Source organism: Notolabrus celidotus, chromosome 1 (genome assembly GCF_009762535.1).
Source record: "Notolabrus celidotus isolate fNotCel1 chromosome 1, fNotCel1.pri, whole genome shotgun sequence".
Taxonomy (NCBI): Eukaryota; Metazoa; Chordata; class Actinopteri; order Labriformes; family Labridae; genus Notolabrus; species Notolabrus celidotus.
Genome location: NC_048272.1, coordinates 35,344,384 through 35,357,650, shown reverse-complemented (window position 1 = coordinate 35,357,650; position 13,267 = coordinate 35,344,384). Strand labels below are relative to the sequence as shown.

General features: G+C 37.2%; 1 long non-coding RNA gene across 1 annotated transcript; it reads left to right on the top strand.

The window, feature by feature from the left end:
• The first annotated feature begins 17 nt into the window (after positions 1-17).
• LOC117818394 lies at positions 18-10,312 on the top strand. The gene is made up of 4 exons (XR_004632353.1): positions 18-141; positions 1,155-1,224; positions 2,618-2,686; positions 10,128-10,312. It is a non-coding gene; the product is annotated as an uncharacterized LOC117818394 (long non-coding RNA).
• The last annotated feature ends 2,955 nt before the right edge of the window (positions 10,313-13,267 follow it).

Here is a 13,267-nt window from a genome sequence, read left to right as displayed (position 1 = left end):
GTGGGAAGCCTGAGGGAAGGAAGCAGGCAGAGTTGTAACGTGTTATCATGAAAAATAATCACAGAGGACGGCACAGAAGTGGGTCGTTCGGATTCAGAGTGGAGGAGGAGGAAAACACTTGACATGTTTTCTGAGTCAGAGGTGTGTTGTTGGTTTTACATATTTTTAATTACTGAAAGCTCTGTGCATTTAAACAGATTCATATGTTATACTCTTCTATGAATCATTTTATAAACAGACTGATAAATAGATTTTTGTAATAAATAAGCCAGCTCTGCCTGATGCTGCTAATCCCATGTTCTAGATCAGGGGTTCCTAAACCTTTCAGCCCACGACCCCCAAAATATAGATGCCAAAGACTTGCGACCCCCAATGTCCATCAAAGTGATTTAATGTGGCTTCATTTAGGTAGTATGCAGAAAATTAGCCTACCTATATGAGCATGCGGCTGTGTTTTCTGTGCCATTATGAATTGACCTACTGCTACTGATGCTTTTGATAATTAACTGTTCACTAACCCTAAACTTAGGAGTCATCTGGCAACAAAGAAAGGCAGAAAACTCATTACATTTTCTATTTTCAAGGTTTTATTTCAAGTTTAGCAACTATTTTGTCGATATTTTTCACTATAATGGGTAATGTGTAATATTTGTAGATCACTTTAAAAAAACACATTCTGGAAGACATCTCACGACCCCCCATTTGTGTCTCGCGACCCCCAAGGGGGTCTTGACCCACACTTTAGGAACCCCTGTTCTAGATGATACAGTACAATATTATTATTATGTATTCATGACAGAAAAACTCATGACTGGACATTCATCAGACTCTACAAAGCTTTCTCAGAAGTCACATGGCATGAATCAATTCATTTTTCTTCTCTATGCATCAGTAGATTTTTGCAGCATGGATCCAGCTTTCCCGATGGTCATGTATCTAGAGGGTTGTTTTGTTCAGTGTTATTTATGATTCTGTTGATTACTATTGACTATGGTAGTTCTATAAAATAAATCAATCATTAATCCACAACAACTGAACACGCTCTGTTAAAGAGGAGAATGAAACGCTCCAGCTAACTGGACCGTGTGTGAAAATATTTTCTCAGGGGAGCTGACGGTCCAGGGTAAAAAATTAACTTTAAATCTCTTCCTCAGATTTAATCCTCCATGTCTCCTCTGTACCTCTTACAGCCACCATGACGGCATGCTCTACACAGAACATCAGGTCAGTTACAGCTGCTATCAGAGCTAAGTCAGGGTCAGAGGCACTCTGAGGCTGTAAGAAATGGGCCTCACAGCCTCATCAACACTTCCTTACACTCAGAGGAACTCACTCTCTCAGGAACAATGTGGGCAAAGCAGTTGACCATGACAGGAAGCATTTCAAAAGCATGAAGTTGTTCTTTAACTTGCTGAGAGACACACGATCACAGAGGGACAGAGACTGTTTGTTATTCTAGGAGTTGGAGCTGCAATTAGATGGATCTGTGTGAGCTACAAGGTGGCACACTTTATTTTTTTAACCAGCTTTGCCAAATTTTAGACCCAGAGGGAGAGCTAAAAACAGACTGTGTACTGCTTCTCTCTGCCTTGTTATGATTATGTTCCTGATTACGTTGAAAGTCCATCTGGTCCATCGGGTCTTTGTTCTTCTTTTCCTGCATATGAGAAAGGGAGCCTGATGACTGATACAAAGGTTAAGTAACTACTCACTGTAAAAACAGATGTGTTACTGACTGTTAGTATTTTTACACATGGAGAGTATATAAAACAACTAGTGAAAGTGAAATATTAATAACACATAATGTTTTGTCCTTCAGTCAGAGCTGTAGCTCTGAAAGATAGATGGATAGATAGATAGATAGATAGATAGATAGATAGATAGATAGATAGATAGATAGATAGATAGATAGATAGATAGATAGATAGATAGATAGATAGATAGATAGAGGCCCGACTCCCTCACTGTAACCTCCTGTCCTCTCTCTTTTAACCCACATTATCTCTACTGAAGTATATAGTGTAGGGCTTGACCGGGCTCTGCAGGAGACCTTTACAGAATGCATTACTGTAACTGCATCATTATTAGGCTTACCGTGTTGTACCACAGACAGAGCAGCACGTTTGATCCCACTTGACCTCTTAATCCAGCCATCAAACAGCTGGAGCCAAAAGCCAGAGACTGTCCCCGCAGGGTGGCTCAACCCGGCCCACAGATTACAGGCTCGGTCTGGAGGGATGAGAGTGATGCTGCATTGAGGATTAGTCCCATGCCCTTTGTCCCACTTCTACATCTCTGTCCCCATCTCCTCAGGGATGTGTACAGGCTCAAATGATCGCATGGTGGATGTGGAAATCTGTTTTTCCTCCATCGCAGGATGCTACAAGTCTGAGCAGTTCACAGTGCTGATGGAGGAGATTTCTAAATGAATTATTCTGGCTAGATGTTGTATATCAGATTTCATCAGAAGATGTGTCAACATTTGAGTCATATTTCACTGAAGTCAACCTCTGTCCTCCTTTTTTATTTCAAGTATGAAACTAAACGGTTGAACTTGTGTACTTCGCCTTCATTATAACCGCTGATTTGACATGACTCACACTCTTTGCCTTCACAGCATTGGGACACAGAGGACATGTGTGTGGGTGGAGCACAGAGCTCAAGGAAAGGGCTGTCATATATAAAGGTAAAGTGTTTCAAACATTCAAACATTGTCTATTAATCAAACTCATAGTGAAACATTTGATGTGGGACTCCTTTTATGGCTCTCAGTGTGCATTGGTTCAAACCCGGCCCACATCAGTGTAAAGCACAAGATGACCTGTATCTATCAAAAAATAAACTTTAGCTATCTATAAACCTCATAAAATCCTAATACATACAATCTGAACTAGCCCTTTAACTCCATGGTTTCTTTATCCTTTTGCTTTTATTAAAGCTTCTGTGAGGAACTCTTTTTGTGTCACTTTTGGCACCTCCCTGTGGACAAAGTGACACCTCATATCTCTTTGCTGATCTTGTCTTGCACATGTGTGGGAAGGGTTTTGTGATGAAAAATCTCATCCTGCTTTTTTTTATCTGTCAAATATATCTCTCACTTTGAAGGTTTTCTTTAGAAAAAGTAAAAAGGCAGTTTCTTCAGATACCTACACCTCACAGCATCCTCTCCAGATTACAGTTTCTCTTGGCAATTCATAATAGCACCTTAAATTATTATTATTATTTTATTACTAACTTTCGTATTTCTACACGATCAGGCTCCTCAGTACGTCATTGACCTTCTCACTCGGTATAAGCCTGCTGCCCTCTCAGATCAGCTGATATGGGCTTGTTGGTTGTTCCCAGAGCCCGGTATAAGTCTAAAAGCTTCCAGACTTTTTCAGTCCTGGCTCCTAAACTCTGGAAGGACCTACCTGCTGAAATTCGATGTGCTACATCTGTCTCTAATTTTAAATCGCTTTTGAAACATTCTTTTATAAAAAGGCTTTTATAACTGTGTAAATATGTTGTTTTAGTCTTGATGACTTGTTATGCATTCTAGTATTTTAAAGTTCCTTTTCTTTTTGTTTCCACATTTTCATTTCTATATTATATATTTCTTGTTCTTGGTGAAGCACTTCGTAACTTTAGAAAAGTGCTTCATAAATAAAGATTATTATTATTATAAAATACTTGAACCATGCCCAGCTGACACTCACTTGTCAGTTTTTGTGAAATTATTTTCAAACTAACACAAACTCAAAAGTCTCTATCGTGGGATAACGATGAGTAAAGGGAAGACAACAGCAAACTTGGCCTTGACACTGAAGTAATATTTCAAGTCAAGTCAAACTTTATTTGTACAGCACATTTCATACACATGGCAACACAATGTGCTTCACAATTACAACACGTAAAAATTACAAAGAAAATCAAGTTAACAAAATACAAAGCATACATATATTTTGCATGCATTCATGCATATAACATTTCTCCTCTATCTCCTTGGGCATAAATACTGAAAGCAACCTCACCTGCTTTAGAGTCTGCCTGTGGACCTGAGAGTTCTTGCTGGGTTGTAAGTGATTAACATGTTTTGTATATATAAAGGAGCTGCTAAGCCATTTACAGCTCTGTACACAAGTAAAATAGTTATAAAATCAATCCTAGCTTGGACTTGGAGCCAGTGAAGGGATCTAAGGACAGGTGTGATGTGCTCAAATGTTTTTGTTCCTGTGAGAACTTGCGCAGAAAAGACCATCACAGTAGTCTAGCATACTTGATATGAATGCATGCATTAGTTTTTCAGTGTCTGATTGCAAAAGAAAGCCCCTGAGTTTTTTAATATTTTTAAATAATAAGACAGATTGAACGTGTGATTGAATTGATATGGCATTTGAAGTTGAGATCACTGTCCATGATGAAACCCAGATTGCTTGCTCATTTGAGCTGGCTAAAGAAGGAGAACTGAGATGTGTTGCAACTGTTTGTCTTTGAGTCTTTGGGCCAAAAATGAGAATTTCTGTTTTGTCTTTGTTTAGTTGTAAAACGTTATTTTTCAGCCACAGGTCCATTTCATCAAGGCACTGAAAAAAAGAATGAATGGGATTAAAATTGTCCGGAGATTATGCAAATCTGATTATCATCCGCATTTCAATGAATGTTTTTGGTGAAAATCATCATTATCTTCTTGTATCTTTGACTAACTGTAGAAATGTAGATCTTAAAACATTAATTTACTGATACTGGCTGCACTTAGCACACGCCAACAAGTCAATAAGGGCAATTCCAGCCCTGATTTTTTTCCACTCAAAGCACTACAGTAAAGGAATTGTCATTCTTGTTGCTAATGGTCTTGTTTGTCTTTGTCTGTATTATCATAACTGTTCAAGCAGTCTGTTTCATAACTATTTAAAAACTCCTTACAGGGGCTTTAACACTAGAGGGGCCAGAGTTGTGTTTCTACAAGAAAGGCCACGAGAGGTCATTTTGACTGCCAGATTCCAAATTGTATTAACTGTTATGATAAATACCCAGTATAGAGAATGATGTGTTTAATGTTGAAGGATATATTGTATATTTCGGAAAAAATATGCATACATTTATATGAAACTTTCCTCTGTGAGTCACTTTATCCACTTCTTATTCAGATAGATTGCCGGTCTGCGCTGTCAAAGTCCTGGAACAACTGTCAGGCTTCTTCAGCAGTCATCTCTCTCTTTGAGCTTCTCTTTGCAATAATTACCAAAATAGAGTTGTCAATTTTTCTCAGATTTAATTCAAAGCCTTTCAAATTGGTTTGTACACTAGAATGATAGTTTCCAAGACCCAAGAGGCATATGCCGAGCGTGAAAATGTATTGATCTAATCATGGCAGTCATTATGACCGCCTGTGACCGAAGTAGGTAAAAATAGACATATAATTGTTGCCTTTTGTGAAAGTTGTATAAATGACATTCTAAATATGTAAAGAGACAACTTTAGGAAAGTCAGGAACTGTTAGCACTGTAATCTTTAGTTTAACAAAGTTACACAACATAAATGTGAGAACAGTCAAAATGACCTCATAGCCTTTCTAGTGTTAAGAAAATATAACAACTACCTCCATAAAGCAGGTACTGGTCTGCTTTCAGTCCCTATAGTCAGGAGGAAACATGGTGAAGCAGCGTTTAGTCATTATGCACCACATATCTGGAACAAACTCCCTGAAAGCTGCAGGTCCGCTCCAACTCTCACCTCTTTTAAATCAAAGACTAAGACCTTTTTATTTGTCACTGCCTTCCTATCTTAGCTTATTTTAACTTACTTCAAATGCAAATTTTAAATTTACTATTAATATATTTCTAATTATCCTTTTATTATATTTGTCATTTTAATTGTGTTCTTTTATGCTTGTCTGAATGTTTACAAGGCTTTTAATGTTTTAATGTAAAGCACATTGAGTTGCATGAAACGCGCTATACCAATAAATCTGCCTTGCCTTGCCTCCTCTGTTTTTACATCACACTCTGCCTCAGGTGTGTTTTGCTCATTAGCATTAAAAAAAAATACAATTATCATGAATTATGCATGCAGCTAGTTAACCAGGCGAGCTTGTGTATTAGCTAATAAATTAATATCTTCTAATCACGCACTTATCTCAAGAGTTATCCTCCAATTAGGGTCACTTCTGGCTCCAACAATTCAAGATGGTGGTTGTAAAATAAAAAATTGTTTGGCTTTCTAAAGAGTCTGCAAGCCAATGGTTATATCACAGTGAATGTTTGAATTCTATATCTTCTATAACACAATATAATGAGTCAAACATGTATGAGTAAGAGCTTCGTTATGTAAAGAGTAGGGTTTCCCAAAGTGTGGTTCAGGACCCCCTGGGGGTTGCAAGACACAAAAGGGAGGTCGTGAGATGTCATCCAGAATTTTTTTTTTTTTTTCGAAGTTATCTAAAAACAGTACATTTTACCCATTATAGTAAAAAATATCGACAAAATAGTAGCTAGACTTGAAATAAAACCTTGAAAATAGAAAATGTAATGAGTTTTCTGCCTTTCTTTTTGCCAGATGACTCCTAAGTTTAGGGTTAGAGAACAGTTAATTATCAAAAGCATCAGTAGCTGTAGGTTTATTCATAACCGCACAGGAAACACAGCCACACGCTCATATAGGTAGGCAAATTCTCTGCAGACTATCTAAATGAAGCCACATTAGATCACTTTGAGGGACAGTGGGGACATCTATATTTTGGGGGTCGCAGGCTGAAAAGTTTGGGAACCCCTGGTATAGAGGATAAACACACATATATGACATGCTGAAAGGATTGAATGTTTAATTTCTCATTCCACTCTGAACCATTTTAACTTACATCTTTATCTAAAAAAAAACTTCACCTGTAAAGTCACAAGCTCTAAATATGAGGTTTTTGTCCTAATGAACAGCTTTCACTGTCTCTCTGTGATTGATGCGAACAACGTGTGTGTTGTGTAGTGTTACAATGATGTCAGCCTGTATGATGCTGCTAACAGATGTAAACTGAGACCTTGTCCTAAAAACAATCCTCAGAGTGCGGCCATGTGCTCATTATTGTTGAGTGAAGCCGAGTGTGGTGAGTTAATGACGTGTAACAAATTGCTCTGCACTTCTGAAGTATCCCTCAAACACCCAATCAACTGTACTCTCACTTCATAGCAGCTCACAGGTGCGTGTGCAAAAATAGACCATGCACCTGACTAAAACGCTGCTTCAGTGTAAAACTGAGTTATGATTAATGAAACACGCTCCAAACTAGTGATCTGTAATGTCAAACTCTGACTGTTGCGTAAAAATCTGGCCTCTTTAAGCTCTTACACAGACTTTTAACGATTGCTGCAACTCCTGTTGGCCACCAACTGAGGTGAATAAAAGTCATGGATTACTCAACGCAGCTGTGAGTTACAGTCTGGTTTTTGTAAATAGTAATGCAATATACAGTGTGATGTAATCCACTGATCTAAAACAGCAAACACTGGATATGTCATAGGTCAAAGACTCGTCTCTGACCAGATGAATAAAGGGATTTGTGTCTTTGCAGCATTAGAGGAGACAAATGAAGGTTGTAAATTATGTCAGTGAGCCTGTATGAGCAAAATCCTTGGACTGAAAAACCTGAATGTTATGCAGTGATCATTACAGCACCTGTGCTTCCTCTGCTTCTGTGGAAGATATGCTGATAGATGTGGCTATACTATATGTGGTTTTCCCTCATGTTTCATATGATTGTTCAGAAACTGAGCCGTGGAAAGGCCTGCGTGGATTTGTTTCCAAGCGACTTTTCCCAAACAGCATGAGAAAACCTTCAAAATTGTCTAATGGTCGTGAATCTCTCCCGAGGGTGAAAAATTAAACATACAGAACTACTCTAAACCTTTTTTTTGCCACACGGCTCTATCTGTTCTCTTCCACATGTTGGATCACATTTCATTTCAGTCTCACTCCATTATTTCCATCATTACAATGATGGAATTACAATGAATTAGTCTAACTTAACTGAGTCTAATTCCATCTTACTATTATTTGTTTACTATCTAGATCAAATCTTAGGCAATTTTTAAGTCATATGCTGTATTTACATATATATTATTTACTCAGCTGTTTTTTTTTAAATCTCTATTTATTTTTTAATTCATTGTTGATTCTGTCATTATTTATTTAGTTATTCATAAGATATTATAATTTTATTCCAGTGATTTTTACAGATGTCAGCATTTTAATATCTTATTTTGTTTTACTGTTGCTGTATTTACTTTTAGTGTAGCATCTTAGTGTATTTTACTGGTTTAATATTTGAGTGTTTTATTATCTTATTACTTTATTTTTATTTTGGTGAGTTTAATTTCCTGCGTTTAGTTTTAACATCTTATTTTTCCTCCAGTGTTTCCTCATTAATACATAATGACAATATTTCCTCAGTTCTTCAGCAACTCCTTTTTAAAATTGTATACTTTATTTGTATATTATTATAATTATAATTATAACTATAATTATTATTATTATTATTATTATTATTATTATTATTATTATTATTATTATTTTATTATTTTTTTATTATTATTATTTTTTATTATTATTTTTGTTGTTGTGGGATGGGTTTGGATTGGGATCGGAGGTCTTCTTTTTTGTATTAAAAATGTGTTTTATTTCTTTTAATCCTATTATTATTTTACGTGCAGAACTATCATTGTATGAAAAGTGCTCTACAAATAAAGTCAGATTTATTGAATGAACTACTTTCTCCGTCTCATTTACTTATTCAATTAAAATCTAGATGTAACAAATAATAATGCCCTGTGTTTTCAGCTATTCCATCACTGATTATCATTCTTTGCATAAAACTATATGGATTTTCTTTTTCTTTTTTATATTAGCAGTATTTTTTCCTCTTTGTGCTTGTGAGTGTTTTTGTTTTCAAACCACAGTCTATAGTTGCTTTCAGTAGTGCAGCATCATACACAGATGTTCTCACTGTTACATAACTTTGCCACTTAATATGATGGGTGCAGTCTGTCTGTCTAGGTCTGTCTGCCATACTAATGCAGACCTTTGATTATTACATATATAAATTAACTTTCCAGATGGAGAGTCTGCGATTAATATTGAGTTTAGTTTTTTTCTTTTTCTAAATCCCATTTGTCTGTTGGCTATCAGTTTAAGATTAGCTGCAGTTTTAGACTAAGGTAGTGTAACCTCCTCCCACAGCTTCAGTTATCCATAACTTTCATATAGTCTTCTTTCTGTAAGTGTATCTCAGTAAACAGGTAACACTTCTAGATACTTTCATTGCATGCATTACAGGGAAATAGTATCAACATATTCACATATTTTCAACTCACTATAAGTTCCTCTGCTGCTTCATCACTCTCTCTGGTGTCTCCTTTGTCCACATTGTCACTTCTGCGTAATGTTTATGCAGCCCAGAAAAAAAGAAGCATTTGAATCAAGGGTTTTCAAAAGATGATGTTCGGTGCAGGTTGCAGCAAAATCAGCTGTCGTATTTCATAGAAACAAGGTCGGCAGAAAATTACAGTGTGTAGAGTTTGGAACCACCAAGAAAGAAAGAAAGAAAGAAAGAAAGAAAGAAAGAAAGAAAGAAAGAAAGAAATTATACAACATATTATAATATACGCATATTTATCTTTATGTTCTGTGGCGATCAGCTAGGAAAATAAAACAATGTCTGCATCAGAATATACCGCTGTGTCTGCAAAGTGGCCTCCATCTCCAGAAAACTAGGACAGAAATTTGCACAGAGAGCAAAAAAGAAAGAAAAAAGAAAAGAGAAACGATTACCCCAGTTTTTTTGTTATGTTGAAACGTTGCTGCTGCTTGGTCAATAAATCTGGAATAACATAATAGAAGTTACTCAATACATGAAACAAAGCAGAAGCATCACACATCATGTGAGTACAGATATCAGGATGTGTTGTAAAATAATGAACGTTGTAAATGTGAACACTGCAGTGTGTGTGTGAAACCATGGATATAATGAATGTGTGTCATACACTGATGTGAATGTAATGGGTATAATAAAGACAGTAAGGCACACGATAATTTGTCTGTTTTATACTGCTCTCCCTCTCAGCTGATCTCCTTCTTTCGCTTGTTTTTCTGATCTTTAGGTCCGAATCATGCCTTGATGCTGATCTTCAATCAGATTTAAGCACCATCCAGGTCCAACAACACATTCTAATCCAGCAGCAGTTAATGATAAGCCTGTGTCGGAGCGTGGGTGTGCATCTCTTGTTTAGTATTGTTGTTATCAATATACCCAAGTGCATCTAATGGGGTCAAAAGCTCTGAATGATACCGGCCATGAAATAAAAGTCATCAGTGACAAATAATATCTGCAAGTGTGTGCTTACATAACATGTTTTGAGTTGACTGCAAGGAATGGAGAAACTCTTACAGGACTAGGACACCACCTGCTGGATGGAAACAGTACTGCACAAAGAGGCATATTATTTTCTCAGCGTTTGGGACTTCAGTGAAGTCAATCAATCAATCTTTATTTATATAGCGCCAAATCAGAACAAATGTTCTCCTCAGACTCTTTCCAAACAGAGCAGGTCTAGACCGTACTCTATGTTCAATTATTAACAAAAACCCAACATCAAGACAGGATAAGATACAGTCCCATCTTACAGACAGAAACCTCAAGCAGGACCAGACTCATGTTAGACACACATCAGCTGAGACTGTGTTGGAGAGAGGGAGGAGGGAGATGAAGAAAGAGAGAGATGATAGTGGAGAGACGGATAGTAGTAGCTGTAGCAGCTGGAGTCTGGCACGTCCACAGCAGCAGGCCGTCTACAGCAGAGATCCAGAGGAACCTACGGGACAAGGGAGCTCAGGGACTCCCTTCCCCCGGCAGTCTATGCCTATAGAAGCATAACTAAGAGCTGGTCCAGGCCTAAGCCAGCTCTAACTATAAGCTTTATCAAAAAGGAAAGTTTGAAGCCTACTCTTAAAAGTGGAGAGGGTGTCTGCCTCCTGGACCCTGACTGGTAGATGATTCTAAAGAAGAGGAGCCTGAAAGCTGAAGGCTCATCCTTTAGTGATAGTGCTCTTCTTCCTCTACAGTGAAGACGGCATATTGGGGAAGGAGCTCAAGACCAGAAAAAAATGTAATTGGTAACATGTTTGTACAAAAGTCAGTAAAGGAGCTTTATTAAAAATTGTCCAAATTCAGACATCAGTGCTACATGAAAGTATGTGTGAGGTCCCGTTATGCAGATTCCTCCAGATTACTTTTGTTTTTTAAAGATGTCAAAATAACCCTTTCTAATAATATCCTCATTTAATAAATTAGAAACAACTTTGTTCTAAACTATTACAAATGGTGAAAGGAAAATGCAAAATATAACCAGCTCTCTTTATGTCTTATCACAAACAAAAAAACATGCATTTCCCCTTTAAAGTAAAGGTTTGTTAGATTGAAACATATTTAAGGTTAAAATGGGAAATGTGCATGTTATTAAAATATACCAAATATTTTGTAAAATTCCTCAAATATTTGACAAAAACTGTGGAACAAAGCAGTGAGCTCTCTGGGTGTTTTTAAAAGTAGACTTAAGTCTCACCTTTTTAATCTAGTTCTTTTAAGCCGTGGACTGCAACATTAACATTATTACTGTTGTTTAAGTATTATTCTAATGCTTTATTTTATTCTATCTTATTCTATTTAATTTTTATTCTATTTTATTTTAATTAATTCAATTTAATTTAACTTTATTTTATGTTTAATCTATCTTTTCTGGTATTTATCTGATTTTATTTTTTTATTTTCTGATAATGATTTTATTTTTATTTTTAAAGGGGACATATCACGCTTTTTTCATCAATATATATTGGTCTAAGAGGTCCCCAAAACATGTCTTTAAAGTTTATGCTCAAAAAAACACTTTGAAATCAGATTTTGGCATGCCTGCAAAGCCCTCTTCTTCAGTCCTCCTCAGAACACTCTGTTTTCTCTCTGACCACGCCCCCTCCGGAAGTGGATGTGCCTCGGCTGTCCAGCACGTTGATCTAATGTTTACATGTTGGCTGAATATACACGGCTGCTCAGAGATCACATTACTTCAACCCTCTGAATCTGATCCAGAATCTGATCCTGACGGAGAGGCGCCTGTAGCAGGACCTTTCTGAAGGATTGGTCACAGATTTAGTGTTTCTTGTTGTTTTATTTATCAGTATGTAGACGTGTGTCTTGGTACACAGCTACGAAAATGTAGCTATGTGGCTATGCTAACTAGCGCTAGCACTTATCCATGACAAATAAAAATAATTCACTAGATCTTCAAATCTGCAGGCCTGGGGAGTAAAACCGACCTCTGCCAGAAAGGCAGCGGGACCTTTTCTGAAGGATTGGTCACAGATTCTGTGTTTCTTGTTGTTTTATTTGTCAGTATGTAGACGTGTGTCTTGGTACACAGCTACAGCTACGACATGTAGCTATGTAGCTATGCTAACTAGCGCTAGCACTTATCCATGATAAATAAAAATCATCCACTAGATCTTCAAATCTGCAGACGTGGGGAGTAAAACCGACCTTTGTGTTTATTAAGACAGCCTACAACTAGCATGCCTCCCTCCTAAGCTCCTTGTTACCACACATTTGTGCAGGTAATGAAAAACGGAGGAGGGATTCAGTATTATTTTATACAGTCTATGGGCTGAACAAGCTCCGAGCTCTGACTCCGGGACAGACCGGATATTGTTGTAACAAAAACACGGAAGTCTGAAACGGCTCGTTTCACACACATTTATAGAAAGGTGGAGAAATCAAAACGGGCAGAATGGATTTTTTTCATTCTCGGGGGGTTTGTAGACATGCCAAGGACACATATTTCAGGTAGAGAACCATTAAAAAGTCAATTTAAAAGTCTTTAAATATTTCATATCACATTCCTCTATCTTGTTTTAGTCTTGTTGCTGTTGTTTTCTGTCCCTCTGTTCTTTAGTGAAGCACTTTGGGCCGCATGCTTGAATGTATGGAAGGTAATATATATATAAAAATGAGTTGAGTTATATAGAGGCAGATGTATCAGGGAAGCTTCCAACATAATGACTCCCTCTCTGCACTCATCAGGACGGAGGCTCCAGAGCATCCATGCAGGCCTGCCAGACTGAGCAGTAGCCATCTACCCCCTAACTATCAGGACTCTGAACTGCGTCTCTGTGCTGCTCGCTCATTCCTCTGATGGAGAGATGCTGCAGATGAGTACGAAGGAAAATGCACATGCACCAGCACTTATAAAGC